Source organism: Acanthochromis polyacanthus, chromosome 10 (assembly GCF_021347895.1).
Source record: "Acanthochromis polyacanthus isolate Apoly-LR-REF ecotype Palm Island chromosome 10, KAUST_Apoly_ChrSc, whole genome shotgun sequence".
Lineage (NCBI taxonomy): Eukaryota > Metazoa > Chordata > Actinopteri > Pomacentridae > Acanthochromis > Acanthochromis polyacanthus.
In genome coordinates this window covers 1,487,253-1,501,899 of record NC_067122.1, presented here as the reverse complement: position 1 = coordinate 1,501,899, position 14,647 = coordinate 1,487,253, and positions in this window count along the sequence as shown.

Genomic DNA, 14,647 nt, shown 5'->3' with positions numbered 1-14,647 from the left:
AATCTGTTTCACTCGGTAAAGCTGCTGTACAGACCTCCAGGAAGACGCTTTGGCTCTGACGGTGAACACGTCCACATGGAAGCCTCCTTTCCATCGCCCTGCTGTGCATGCAGGCTGAGGCGTCTGCAAATGGGAAACCTGGCTACAGCAGAGCGTGACACAGTGTAGGTGGCAGCCCTGTATGCAGCCACACAATGCAAAACCAAAAGCAACTTAACGCTGCAGCGAAATGTGAAGCTGGAAGAACTGCTGGTGGATTTGCACTGCAAAAATTCAAAGTCTTACCAAGTCTGTTTCTCTTATTTTTAGTCTAAATGTCTAATATGGAGTCACAGGAGTGCCAAATCAAAATATAAATAAATAAATAAATGTGGAATTATAAAGAGAAATAAATAATTAAATAAATAAATGTGGAAATATAAAGAGAAATAAATAAATGTGGAAATATAAAGAGAAATAAATAAATAAATAAATAAATAAATGTGGAAATATAAAGAGAAATAAATAAATAAATAAATGTGGAAATATAAAGAGAAATAAATAAATGTGGAAATATAAAGAGAAATAAATAAATAAATAAATAAATAAATGTGGAAATATAAAGAGAAATAAATAAATAAATAAATAAAAAGGAAAATTTTGTCTTTGCTTTTACATTTTCCATTTTTTCCTTTTATTTATTTATTTCTCTTTATATTTCCACATTTATTTATTTATTTATTTATATTTTGATTTGGCACTCCTGTGACTCCATAGTCTAATCCCACTGGATTTAAGATAAATTCACTTAACAAGAGATATTTCAGCAGATGGAAGGACTTGTTTTAAGAGAATGCATCTTAAATATCTTAAGTCAAAAATCTTGAAATTATCTTGTTTTAATCCACGTTTTGTTCTGTGGGTCAAATTTACCTTTTTTTTCAGTATGAAAATGTGGGGGAAAATATTTTGACAGTGAAAAGTTCCACATTTTCAAAATTTGGGGGAAATTTTTGAACTTTTTTTGACGGAAAAAAAGAAATATTCAAAATAAGTGTTTCTTTAAGAACATTCAGAAAAAAATCAACCAAAATCCAGCGAATTTCGCTGGATTTTGGTTGATTTTTTCTGAATGTTCTTAAAAAAAATATTTGAAGTTTTCCTGATATATATGGAATCACTTTAGATATTTTTAGGAGATTTTTGGAGATTTGTATTCATTTTTTGAAAATATTTACAATTTTTATATAATTTTTTATTTTTAAATTTTATTTCTTGCCAATTTTTTAAAAAAAATTAAGGGAAAATTTTAAGGAATTTTTTTCCTGAAGGTTTTGCAAATTTTTATAAATTTGGGGAATTTGTTTGCTGAATTTTTGGATTTTTTTCAGAAAAGGCAATAATATTTTTTGGTGCCGTAAATGAGGACAACAGGAGGGTTAAGCAAGAAATCTCACCAAGACATTTTTCACTTGTTCTGTTAGCAGATTTTTTCACTTATTCCAAGGTAAAAGGTCTTTGTAATAAGTTTTTTTTTTTGTTTTGAGGAGCCCGTTCACACGGTAACGTTCCTGGTATCTACAGTCTATAACGCCGGACTCTGATTGGACCTGGTGCCGCTGTGACACACACAGATTTCTGATGGAGGTTTTTTGTCTTCCAGTGAAACTCCAGTGACCCTCTCTAACACACCGAGTGTTTTTTATCGCTGCTGCTGCTCAGGTGGGAAAAAAAAAGGGGGAAACAATCAGAAAGGAGTGAGAGAACGGGGTGCAGACCCACGCGAGCATGAAATAACCAGATACTGTTACTAAATCTCACAAACAATTTCACATGAGGTTTCTCCCACTCAGCCTCGTCTCATCTCTCATACCTACACCTCTCACTTCCTCTCGTGGCCTTTGTCTCTCCCCATCCATCTCCTGCCCCCCCCCCCTCCTCTCCGGGTCGCCCTCCGCCTCCTCCCGTCTTCCTCTCGTTACCATTTTATGGGCTTGTTAGTTCCACTTGAAATGCCAAATGACAAACAATCTAAAGCCAGTGAGGCGCTACCTTGCTGCCCTCACAGAGCTGCAGAGTCTAAACAAACGGGATATGAGCTGAAACGCTCACACAGGCCGCCCCCCCCGCCCGCCATAAATCCTCATATAGGATTTGGACACTTAAACACACGCAGGAGCGGTGTAACAACAAACACAAAGTCTTTTCTGTTTTACACTGAACCAGGCAGCTGCTGCTACGCCGCCTTCCACCTTTTATCCTCCAGTCAGATCGGTTCTTCATCGCTGAAATGTTCTTGAAATAATTTGAGGGATGTATTTGTATTCATGAGCATCAGAAAAAAACTCCTTTAAAGCTGTTTGGACTGTCTCACAAAAACATGATATTCTGATGATAAACTGCTTCTTATTTGTGCTTTCAGAGGAAGTTGTTGTCTCTTTAAAACTGGAAGCTACACTGGAAAAAATGCTCCTCTCAAAACAAGAAAAAAAAAACTTATTTCAAAGAACTTTTATCTTGAAATAAGTGAAAAAAAATCTGCCAATAGAACAAGTGAAAAATGGCTTGGTAAGATTTCTTATAATAAGATGTGATATTTAGAATATTGAGATCTTAAAATGATCTGGAAAACTTATTTTAAGCGACATTTTACCAGGAAGCTTAGGTGTCTTAACCCTCCTGTTGTCACCAAAACATATTGTTGCATTGTCTTTAAAAAAAATCCAAAAATTCTGTTAAAAAAATTCTCCAAATTTATAAAAATTTGCAAAATCTTCCGGAAGAAAATTCCTTAAAAGTTTCCCTTAAAAGTTTTTTTTTAAATCCCCAAATTTGGCAAAAAAAAAATCAAAAAATTTTTAAAAAATCTAAAAAGTAAAAAAAAATCTTCCCAAAAAAATCCTAAAAATATCTCAAGTGATCTAATTTCTTAAGAACATTTGGGTTTTTACCCGATTGTTCTTAACGAAGCATGTTTTAAGCATTTTTTTTATCAATCAAATAATATTCAAAAATTCCCACAAAAAATTTGAAAATGTGGAAGTTTTCACTGTAAAAATATGTATTTTTCCACATTTTTAAACTTTAAACGGGTCAATTTGATCCACAGGACGACACGAGGGTTAAAACAAGATAATCTCAAGATTGTTTGACTTAACCAGATATTTAAGATGTATTGTCCACCCTGGTGCCTCTTCGTATTGTGACACCTTCATGAAACTGAAAACGCTGAGTTTCATCTCAACAAACTCACTTTGTACTGAACGTTTCCTGATGACTATTTATGAGCGGTAAAGATTCTCAGTTGAAGGAAAATGTTTTATCTGTACACATGTTGAGCTGTACGTTACTAAAACCGCTGAATAAAACCGTGTAGCTACAGTATCACACGCTGTTTGCATCGTGTTGCCATGGAAACCCAACATGTATTTGGTTGGTGATGCAGAAATTGCATAAAGGTGTTTTTATGTTTGGTCTGTTTACTGCAGCTGATAGAACACAGATCAGAACGTTTATCAGTATTTATTAGTCCTGTTTTCTGATGCCATCATGCATGAATCACTGCAAAACTACAACCTGAGACAGAGCTGTAGGTGAGCCGCTGTGCTCCAGTTTCACACCTAAACCATATTGTCATGGTGAATGCACAACTCTGATGCACAGAGATGAGTCTGTAGGGAGTAACTGAACAAGCAGAGACTCTTTTATGTCTCCACTGATGGCGGTATGAATGTTAGGATTATGGGATTAACACGACTCTCCTACAGATTTCCTTCATGAGAAATAAAAACTTTCTGAATCAGCTTCAGCCTTTTGTCCTCTTTAATGTGTATTGTCTGGTTACTGTTTGTTTGTTGCATCATAAATAAATTATTCAGCAGTCAGTGTTGAGTTCTCAGTGAAGTGTCATCAAAAGATCGTAGAAACATGAGAAAGCCCAGCTCCAGCTCCAGCTCTTCTGCTTTACCAAACATCTGCTGCTGGCTCCGGGCCTCGCTGAGTGACTGTTCCACGCCGCTATCAGAGCCATCACCGCCACCACCGCCCCACCGGAGCGTGTGCTGGAAGCGTGTGTTTGTTTTCTGCCCTGGAGGGGGGGCGGCGGGGTGAACAAACACGTCCTTTTGAGTCGGAGGCTGCAGAGCTAATATTGACCGGCAGCGTGCTTGGCGACACGCAGCAGGTCAAATTAAGCACAGTAGCGACGGTCGCCGAGCACAAAGAGCCAATGACACGCCTTATCACCTGGATGAATTAGCCCCAGCCTGTCAGGGAGGGGGGGGGGGGGACGGGGATGAACACGGCGTCCACATGTACGGGCTACAGCTGAGTGGGATGCATGTTTGTTATCATGTACAGATAACAGGACCTGGAGAAGGGGGATCATCACGTCATACGGCAGCTGGGGAGTCGCTTTCCTTCTGTGTTCGGTGAACACGAATCCCCTTCAAGCTACGAACTCACCAGGAAAATCTGAATGTGTGTAATATAAATCTGTAAATCCAGTGTGTGCTCTTATGACACAACTGGTGTCGTCCTGCAGGTCAAATGAACCCGTTTTAAAGTTTGAAAATGTGGAAAAAATCTATTTTACAGCGAATCTTCTGATGTCCACATTTTCAACATTTTGGGGAAATCTTTGAACATTTTTTGGCGAAAAAAAAGAAATGTTAAAAATGTTTCTTAAGAACACTTACATAAAAATCTACCAAAATCCAGTGAATTTCGCTGGATTTTTGTTGATTTTTATGTGAATTTTCTTAAAGAAAATATGAGAAATTTTACTGATATATATGTGGATATTTAGGATTTTTTTAGAAGATTTTTTACTAATTTTTTAAAAATATTTACAAGAATTTTTTGTCAAATTTGGAGGATTTTTTAAAAAGAAAAACGAAATTTTAAAAATGTTTCTTTTAGAACATTCATAAAAAATCAACCAAAATCCAGTGAAATTCGCTGGATTTTGGTTGATTTTTATCTGAATGTTCTTAAAGAAAACATTAGAACTTTTACTGATATTTATGAAATCACTTTAGATATTTTTTTTATTTTTTAGAAGATATTTACTAATTTTTTTGAAAATATTTACAAGAATTCTTTGCCAAATTTGGGGTTTTTTTAAGAATAAAACTTTTAAGGGAAACTTGGAAGGAATTATTGGAATTTTCTTCCTGAATGTTTTGCACATTTTCAGAAATTTGGGTTTGTTTGTTTTTTTTTTTTGCAGATTTTTTTTGATTTTTTTCAGACAAAGGAAACAATATTTTTTGGTGAAAAAAAAAGAAATTTTAAAAATGTTTCTTAAGAACATTCACATAAAAATCAACCAAAATCCAGCGAATTTCGCTGGATTTTGGTTGATTTTTATGTGAATGTTCTTAAAGAAAATATTAAGACGTTTTACTGATATATGGAATCACTATAGATATTTTTAGGATTTTTTTAGAAGATTTTTACTATTTTTTGAAAATATTTACAAGAATTTTTTGCCAAATTTGGAGGGTTTTTTAATAAGAAAACTTTTAAGGGAAACTTTTAAGGAATTATTGGAATTTTCTTCCTGAAGGTTTTGCAAATTTTCAGAAATTTGGGTTTGTTTTGTTTGTTTTTTTGCTGAATTTTTAGATTTTTTTCAGACAAGGAAACAATAGTTTTTGGTGCCCATAAGGAGGGTTAAAACACTGATGAGGTCATTTTCTTGCCATATTTTTGTAATGAACAATTTCTTCACAGTTTTCAGTATTTCAGCTCTGAACACCACCACAATGGATTTGAAATGAAACAAGACTAACTTCAGCTTTTGTGGTGGTTTTTGTGGTGATTTTGTGACTTTCAGCTTGAATTTGAGGGCACTTACACCCCATGTCAAAAGTTTTTGGACGCTATCTCATTCAAATTAATGAGAAATCGTCCTAAAACTTTTGACGGGGGGTGTACCTCCAAATCAGGTGAACGGTGGAGGAATTACAACACATTTCATGATTCCAGATTTAAGCTGAGCATTTGCACATTAAAGCACATCTTTAAAACCACTGTGGCGGGGTACGGAGCTTAAATACTGAAAACTGCGTCCAAATATTCATGGACCTGACTGCAGATACGTTTTATTGAGACGCTGCTCTTGTGTGGCTGCAGTAATTATGATGGGAAGTCATTAGTTATAATTACAGAGCCACTAAGTCGACATAATGAGGAGATCATGGTGGGTAGATAGGTGGACTCCACTGCCAAACAAGACTAAACCTGATTTTAACCATCTTTCCCTGAAACTTAACGAGGTGTTTTTGTGCTTGAAGCTAAACGAACAGCGGTAGAAAATAAGGATGAAACAACAAAAAAACACACAGACGATGGCAGGATCATAAGAGAAGCAAATCAGCCCTCACAAGTTTTTAACAGCTGAAAATAAAAACCCTCTGCACTTCACTGTCAGTTTACGTTTCTGGTAGCACAGAACCATGTGCTAATTACACAGAAAACAAACAAGGACACAGCAGATAGCTCTTCCTAAACCAGGAAAGGTTGTGATTCACAATTATTTGCTCAGACTGGCTGTAAAGAAAGAGTCTCTGAAGCAGCATCAGAATCAGAAAGCCTGGAGGAATGTGACGTGGTGAACGGAGCAGCAACAAGACAATCAGAGAGTAAATACAGAAAAAATACCATCTGAGACATTCTAAAATAAAAACACTAGATGTATAAAAGGTACTGTGTAAAAAAGCTTGTGAAACTATAAGTATTTTTATAAAGAAGCACTGTTTTATCTCATCTCTGTGTAGCTTGTAATGACTTTTCTGCATTTTATTTTGGTGGGTGCAGCAGGAAGTGTGCGCATTAGGTTAAAACGAGAGCTTTAAAAGACAAATTTACTGTTATTTATCACTACGTCTGGGTCTCCTCCTCTTTTGGCTTCAGGTTCCACATGCAGCTCAAACAGATTTTACTTTAAAATGGTTAAAATAAACATACTGATGCTGGTTTTACTGGTGTGAATGTCAGGAGATGAACAGACTGCTGCTAATCCTCCAATCGCTATCATTGAACCAGTGTAGAAGTAGATTTTCTGATGGAACAAAACTGTAAAAAACATGATAGAAATATGTCATTTCCATCACGCATTAATGTGAGAAGTTTCCTCCACACTCCCCGTAGATCTGATGTCGTTTTAAGCTGCTGTTTGCTGAGTGTTTTGTTTTCAGCTTCACCTTCCAAACCCCTTTTTCTGTTCATGTTTTTTAGCATGTGCACTTTATATGCAGCTTAAAACTGCTTTGTAGGAAAATGCTCCTGCAGTCTGTGCATTATACAGCCAGTGTTTTACTTTTCATATGTAGAAGTGAATGAAGGTTCACTCGGGTCCACGTGGTGGAAATTGGAAAACAAAATGTCTGTGTGCAGCATAAATTGAATCTGCCTGATGACTAAGTTACAAGGACTACAGTGCAGAAGCTTGGCAGCAGTGTGCATGCAGAGAGCACAAAAACACAACGCTGCTGTTTATGGGTGTCCACAAAGCAGAATAATCAGCCGCTAGCTGAGTGAAAACAGGCTAATACGTAGCTTGTTAGCAGACTAGACTGAGCTTTACCTTCACTCCTAAAGGGAAGAAGAAACCCGTGTAAATCAACAAAGCATCACTATTAAAAACTGCTCTCTTGTGGCTCATTAGCAGCTCTCTGCTTCACATCCTGGTCTGAGATCTTTCTGTGTGGAGTTTGCAGGTTCAGCAGGTGACAAGGTGAGAGCGCTACCGGTGAAAAAGTTAGTCTGCAGCTCTGCTCTGTTCCGTCTTTCTTCACCTGCACAGCTGCAGATCACGCCTTGTGTTAGCTTTTTATTAGCAGCACCTGACACCTCGTCACCAGCAAAACGTCTCACTCGCTGCACATTTTCCTATAAGATAAGATAAGATAGACTTTATTCATCTCACAAAGGAGAAATTTAGTGTTACAGGCTCTTAGAAACAAAAAACGAAGGAGTGCAAAAGTCACGAAAGTGCAAGAACGAGATAATAAATATCAGGAGACACTACAGTTTACCGATGTTCCCTAAACGCCCCTAATGGAGGCTGCCGTGCTCAGACAGGGAATGTCAACATGCCGTCTTTTCTATGAGCAGGAAAAACAGCACATGTACTCTGGATTTTTAAGCATAAATGTGGCAGTACACTGAAGTTCTAAAAGTACTGCTGTCCACCGCTGTGTTTAACGCCGTAGCTGTCTGCTGTGAGAGCAACACCAGGACAGCTTAACGGTCATCAAGCTCTAGAACAATATTCATCCATCATCTATAGTCCATTTAATGCTCATGAGGGTAGTGAGGGGCTGGAGTCTGTCCCCGCTGACACACCTGGACAGGTAACAGTCGATCACAGGACTGCACATACAGACAAACAAGCACACCTACAGATAAAATATAATTACCAGTTAACCTCTGCAGCTTTTTGAACTGTAGGAAGCTGGAGAACCCGGTGAGAACATGCAAACTCCACACAGAAAGATCCCAGGACGGGGATCTTTTGCTGCAGGGCGACAGCGCTAACCACTGATCCACCGTGCAGCAGCTAGCACAGTGGGACCACACGGAGTTTCTAACGTGCACGCTCTCAAAAAAAGGTTGCAAATGTGAACATTTTGTTCCAGTCTGGAGCCCTTTGTGCATGGAGTTTGCACGTTTTACCGAGTGCTTCAGCTTCCTCCTACAGTCCACAAACATGCTGAGGTTAACCGGTGATTCTTTTTTTTTATTTTAATACACAGCACATACACGTATCATTTACTTTTGTGTACATACTTTACATACACATTGCTGTCTTATCATCAAAACAAAAGAGAAAATAAATAATACTAATAATAATAAATACATAAATAAATAATAATAGTAATAAATAACCTAAGTAGATAATATAATAATAATAATAGTAATAATAATAATCGTGATAATAGTAATAAAATAAATGAATAAAAAAATAGATAAATAATTTTTAAAAAAATAGACATACAATTAGAAATAAAATAGTTTTAAAAAAACATGTAAGAAATTATAATGACTAGAAAATAGCAGTAATTGCGGTGATGATACTAAAGCTTGCTGTCTCATGCACTTTCCTTTATCTATAGATTGTCTTACAAACAGTATCTTATTGTAAGGTGGTGACAGTGATGACAGGAGCAGCAGCATCACAAATTATATCTAACTGGTGCTATTAACTGTCAGTAGGTGTAGCCCTCTGACAGACTGTTACCTCCACCCTAAACCAGCTGGGATAGATCCCCCCGGTTGTCATCATTTCAAAGTACTGATGAGAAAAACTTGCTGGTCGCTGTTTGAAGTAAGTCCACACCACCGTTTCTGCCTCAAACAAACACCATGCTTTTGTTTGTGCAGACATTAGAGGCTGTATCTGCTGACCTCTCCGTGCTGCAGTGTCGTGTTTGGCGCTTTGTTCCTGGATGGTGGGTGGGATGTGTGAACGGGGCGGCGTCAGCTTGGATCTGTGGAGCTGCTGATAGACCCACTCAGAGAAGCTATCAGACTCTGGATGTTTGGAGCAGAGAGCGGAACAGAAGTGGCTGTACTGTAGGTGGAATCAGCATGGTGTTAAAGCTGATAGCATACGATGCAACGATCTGGACAGCAGCTGGAAGTGCACTGCAAAAACTGTAAATCCTACCAAGTCTGTTTGTCTTATTTTTAGTCTAAATGTCTCATCCTGCTGGATTCAAGAGGAATTCACTTAACAGGTGACATTCCAGCAGATGGAGGGACTTGTTTAAAGACAACGCATCTTAAATATCTTCAGTCAAACAATCTTGATTATCTTGTTTTAACCCTCGTGTCGTCCAGCGGGTCAAATTTTAAAGTTTAAAAATGTGGAAAATATACATATTTTCGCTGTGAAAACTTCCACATTTTCAATTTTTTTGGGACACTTTTGAACATTTTTTTGGTGGAAAAAAGAAATGTTAAAAAATATATTTTCTTTAAGAACATCCACATAAAAATCAACCAAAATCCAGCGAAATTCGCTGGATTTTGGTTGATTTTTATGTGGATGTTCTTAAAGAAAATAGTAGAACTTTTACTGATATATATGGAATCACTTTAGGTATTTTTAGGATTTTTTGGGAAGATTTTTATTCATTTTTTGAAAATATTTACAATTTTTAGATTTTTTTTATTTTTATTTCTTGCCAACTTGGGTATTTTTTTTAAATAAAACTTTTAAGAAATTTTCTTTCCGATGATTTTGTAAATTTTTATAAATTTGGAGGATTTTTTACAGTATTTTTGGATTTTTTTTCAGACAAGGAAACAATATTTTTTGGTGCCCGTAAATGAGGACAACAGGAGGGTTAAAACATCTCAGATTAGGAGGTTACATGAAAGCAAAAATCTATTTTTTTTTTTAGCGTGTCTGGCTTATTTTAAGACACCTAAGCTTGACAATCCTGGTAAAATGTCGCTTAAAATAAGATTTCCAGCTAATTTTAAGATCTCAATATTCTAAATATCACATCTCATTTTAAGAAATCCTACCAAGACATTTTTCACTTCTTCTATTGGCAGATTTCTTCACTTATTTCAAGGTAAAAGATCTTTGAAATAAGTTTTTTTTCTAGCTTTGAGAGGGTCGTTTTTTTCCAGTGTGCAGCAAACAACCCCAGCTCTATGCAAGGGATGGGAAATTTATTGTTAAATACAGAAAAATGAATGAAAATGGAATTCCTTCAAAGCAGCTTTTAAATCTGCCTTTACCTGAATGATGCAGTGAAAAGCGTCGCCCCTCTGGTTTGCTATGAGCTAAAAACACAACAGAAACACCGCCCTCCGAATCAGAATGCACACAGCGCTGAGGGCTTTAGTATGCACATTCACAACAAGTCCCATGAGTGGATTTACTGAGCTTATTATCGCTGCTAATTGAACAGAGCGGTTTCAGCGAGACATGTCTTGATACAGAGAGACAAACAAATAAGGAGTGCAGCGGGCGGCTAAATGAAGGTGGAAGGATCTCTGAAATCAAAGCAGAAATCTGTGTAAATGTGGTGAGAATTCACACTGAGAGGCATCAAATAAACGGGTTCAAAAGACCCCCAACCGCAAACATTAAAGACCAGAAACGATCATATACTCCCCTGTATGATGAGCAGGGACAGATTAAGCACAGGAGATAAGGCCTGGGTGTTATTATTTCTAATGTGAGGAAAAGAAAAAGGGCAGCAGTGATTTATGTTCCAGCAGCAGCGTTAGAGCAGGAACACCTCGGCAGTGTCGGCGTGCACACGACGGCTAATTGCATTTTAAAAGATTTAACTAATTACATTACAAAGGAAACAAAAGCTAATTTACCTTTTCCTGAAACCAACTGGAGGGTTCCTAATTAGATCAGCGAAAACCCGGATTTCAGTGGAACGCCTCGGTTTTATTTAAAGCTGAAGGTGATTAACAGTTACAGACAGGAGAAAGCACGTGTTCCCAGCATGCTCTCTGTGTTAGCAGCTCGGCTAACAGCGGCCTCAGTGACCTCAGCACATTATTTAGTCTGCTTTTTTATTATAAATCAATCAATTTATTTATGCTGTTCTTATACGAATGATGTTTAAGCCTCCTGTTAGGTTTGTTTCTCAGGAACAGCAACGATGTTTAATTATCCAAGAAAGGAAAAAATCCCAATAAACATTGTTTAGATCTCACTATTAACCCTTACAGGGCCATGTTTCTGGAGAAGTACATACACTAAAACATATACTAAAACCACCTAATCCATAAAATATCGATCAAGTCTTGTGAGGTCTCATCGTCGTAGACGTTCGCCATATTGAATTTCGGCCGTGTTATTACGGTACGCGGCCCGATAAAAGCTTCATAATTGCGGCTTCGTTATAAAGGCTCATACGGCTTTATTGTTTGAAATAAGCAAATTTGGGGCCAATGTTTATATCTTACCAAACATACGGGTGTGTGCATATTTTATGTTCAGTAGCAATCATAAACAAGTCACACGTGTTGAGCCGAGAATGTTCGGTTTCGGCTGTGTGTACGAGTAAACAGGAACGAGTATACTTTTTAAGGGTTAAAAATGTCTTTATTTCAATGGAGATGACATAAAATGAATGATAAATCCAGTGTAGACATTGTTAATGTGGTAAATGACTATTGTAGCTGTAAACGGCTGATTTTTAATGGAATATCTCCATAGGGGTACAGAGGAACATTTCCAGCAACCATCACTCCTGTGTTCTAATGCTACATTGTGTTAGCTAATGGTGTTGAAAGGCTCATTGATGGTTAGAAAACCCTTGTGCAGTTATGTTAGCACATGGATAAAAGTGGGAAACATGGAGTTATCTGGGTGACCATAACCTTGTGAACAGTAGTGTTTATCTTTTTATTAACTCCATTGCAAACCATTCCTATCAATATTTAGTGCGGTGGTGTTCTTTAGCTCTCACAGATCATGGTTCAATGAGGATAATTCACTTGTTTTTCATTTTAAAAAATCCACATTAAAACTTTTTTTTAAAAATGTACATAGGAAAGACCTACATATCAAACACAGTAGTTTTAATGACATTAATTATTTTTTAGTGTATTTTACATTTAGACTTTTTTTCTTTACATGGAGTGATGTTGAAAAATTAACACGACACTTTTCTGTTCAAGGTGCAAACATGTGGAATGAACCATCTTCATTTTCAGAATAAAAGAATACTTGTAGCGTTTTTTTTTCACTTTGAAATGGGTTGGTTTGACCTGCAACATAACAGTAGAGTTAACATGTGGTACTGGACAGCACACAAAGGAACAAAAGGCAATAAAAACAGAACACAGGGTCCTCAGTTTACGGCGTTTCATGCTTATGTCGCCATCTCCCATGAATTTATTAAGAAAGTCTTGTTCTGTCATTTCAACGCACGCCGTTTGCGACATTAAAACTAATTTCGTACAGGAACGAGCTGGCAAGCAGAGCGGACAAATACATCGTCACGCGGCGCTGTACGAAGAAGACGGCTTTGTTTACATTGACTGGTTGTACGTCACATTGGATTGTGATATATTCGCTTGTCTAGTTCTTTTTGGAAACTTTCTGTCCTTCATTATGGCTCCAAGCATCAGTCAGACTCTTCTGATGACAGTGTGTCGAAGAACAGGAAAGCCGTCTCCATGGAAGCGGAATTAGCTATGATTAAAACGCATTTACGTGAGCTCCGACTTACAACGAAAATGCCATTACGTCGCACCGTAGGGACGAAATCCCGACCTAAGTCTACGTCCCAGATCACAGCTTCACTTATCTAAATAACTGCTTAATCACAACTCAACGGTGCTTCTTTATTTACACAAATGTCTGTCTGTAGTGGCTATTTTTATTTCCGTTTTTATTTATGTAATTATGTAGTGGGCCTCCTCGCTTTGATGTGTGTTTGGGCTCATTGTTCTGCTGCAGCGTGAATCCTTCCTTCTGCACTAAAATGCAAACTGGAGGGTGGAGCAGGTGTCTGAGGGATGGAGCGTGGAGTCGGTTTGGTGCAGGTGTCTGACTCCAAAGCAGGCAAACAAAGCCATCTAAAAAAAAAAGACTTCTTTCACTTTTACTTTGCTCTGATGTCATGTTTTCCAACGTCACAATCCTATTTCAGAAGCAGAGTTCTGATGGAGCTCTGAGGTGCAGTCATACTTTTGTTTGAGCAGCATCCGTTCCCTCGTGTTTCTCCTTTTGTGACCTGTGCTGATTAATGTTCCCATTGAAAATAAAATGCATCCAGCTCAAGTTGTTTCTATGCAGAAGATGGAGAGCTGAGGATGCTGCTCTGCATCCCTCTGCAGGTGGAGGCATCCCACTCTTCTTTTCCTGAACCTACAATCATTTGTGTGTCGCTCAACGGCTGACCCAGTAGTGGGAAGTTCTGACCAAATGAGCAGAGCAAAGACAGGACATTCTGATACACAAACGGTTTCCTGTCTGCATGGAGTGTTGTGAAACAGCCGTTCTGTTACTGTCGGTCCGTTTTCTGCAGCCCATTAGAGTCAGTAGTCAGGGCATCTGTGTCTTATCAAAACATATCAGCTCTTATTTCAACATTTTTTTCTGGCCAGCTTTATTCCTGCAGCTTATCAGCTGCTTCACTGTGACATAGTTCATTCTATTGGCGCCCCGCTTAGAACAAAACTCTGAAAACTGTATTCACTGACTATCATGTAAGCTGTGCCCTGCCAGGTGCTCAAGATTCCTGTGGTCAGCGCACACCTGAGAAGGTTGCTCCGCCCCTCCAATCACTCTTCCAGGACCACTGTTGTTGTTCAAAGCACTGCTGACCAAAAAGAACATAAAAGTTCATCTGGTATTTATGAAAACATATGTGGATGAGCTCCAAGACTTTTGGGATAACATCCTGTGGACTGATGAGTCAAAGGTGGAACTTTCTGGAAGACATGGGTCCGTTCCATGTGGTGTAAAGCTAATACTGCATTCCACAAGAAGAACATGACAGCAGCAGTGGAACATGGTGGTGGTAGTGTGATGGTTGGAGGACCTGGACGACTTGTCATCACTGATGGAGCCATGAATTCTGCTCTCCATCAGAAAATCCTCCTGGAGAACATCCACCATCAGTTCAGGACCTGAAGCTCAACACTAATGGGTTCTGCAGCAAGACAAAGA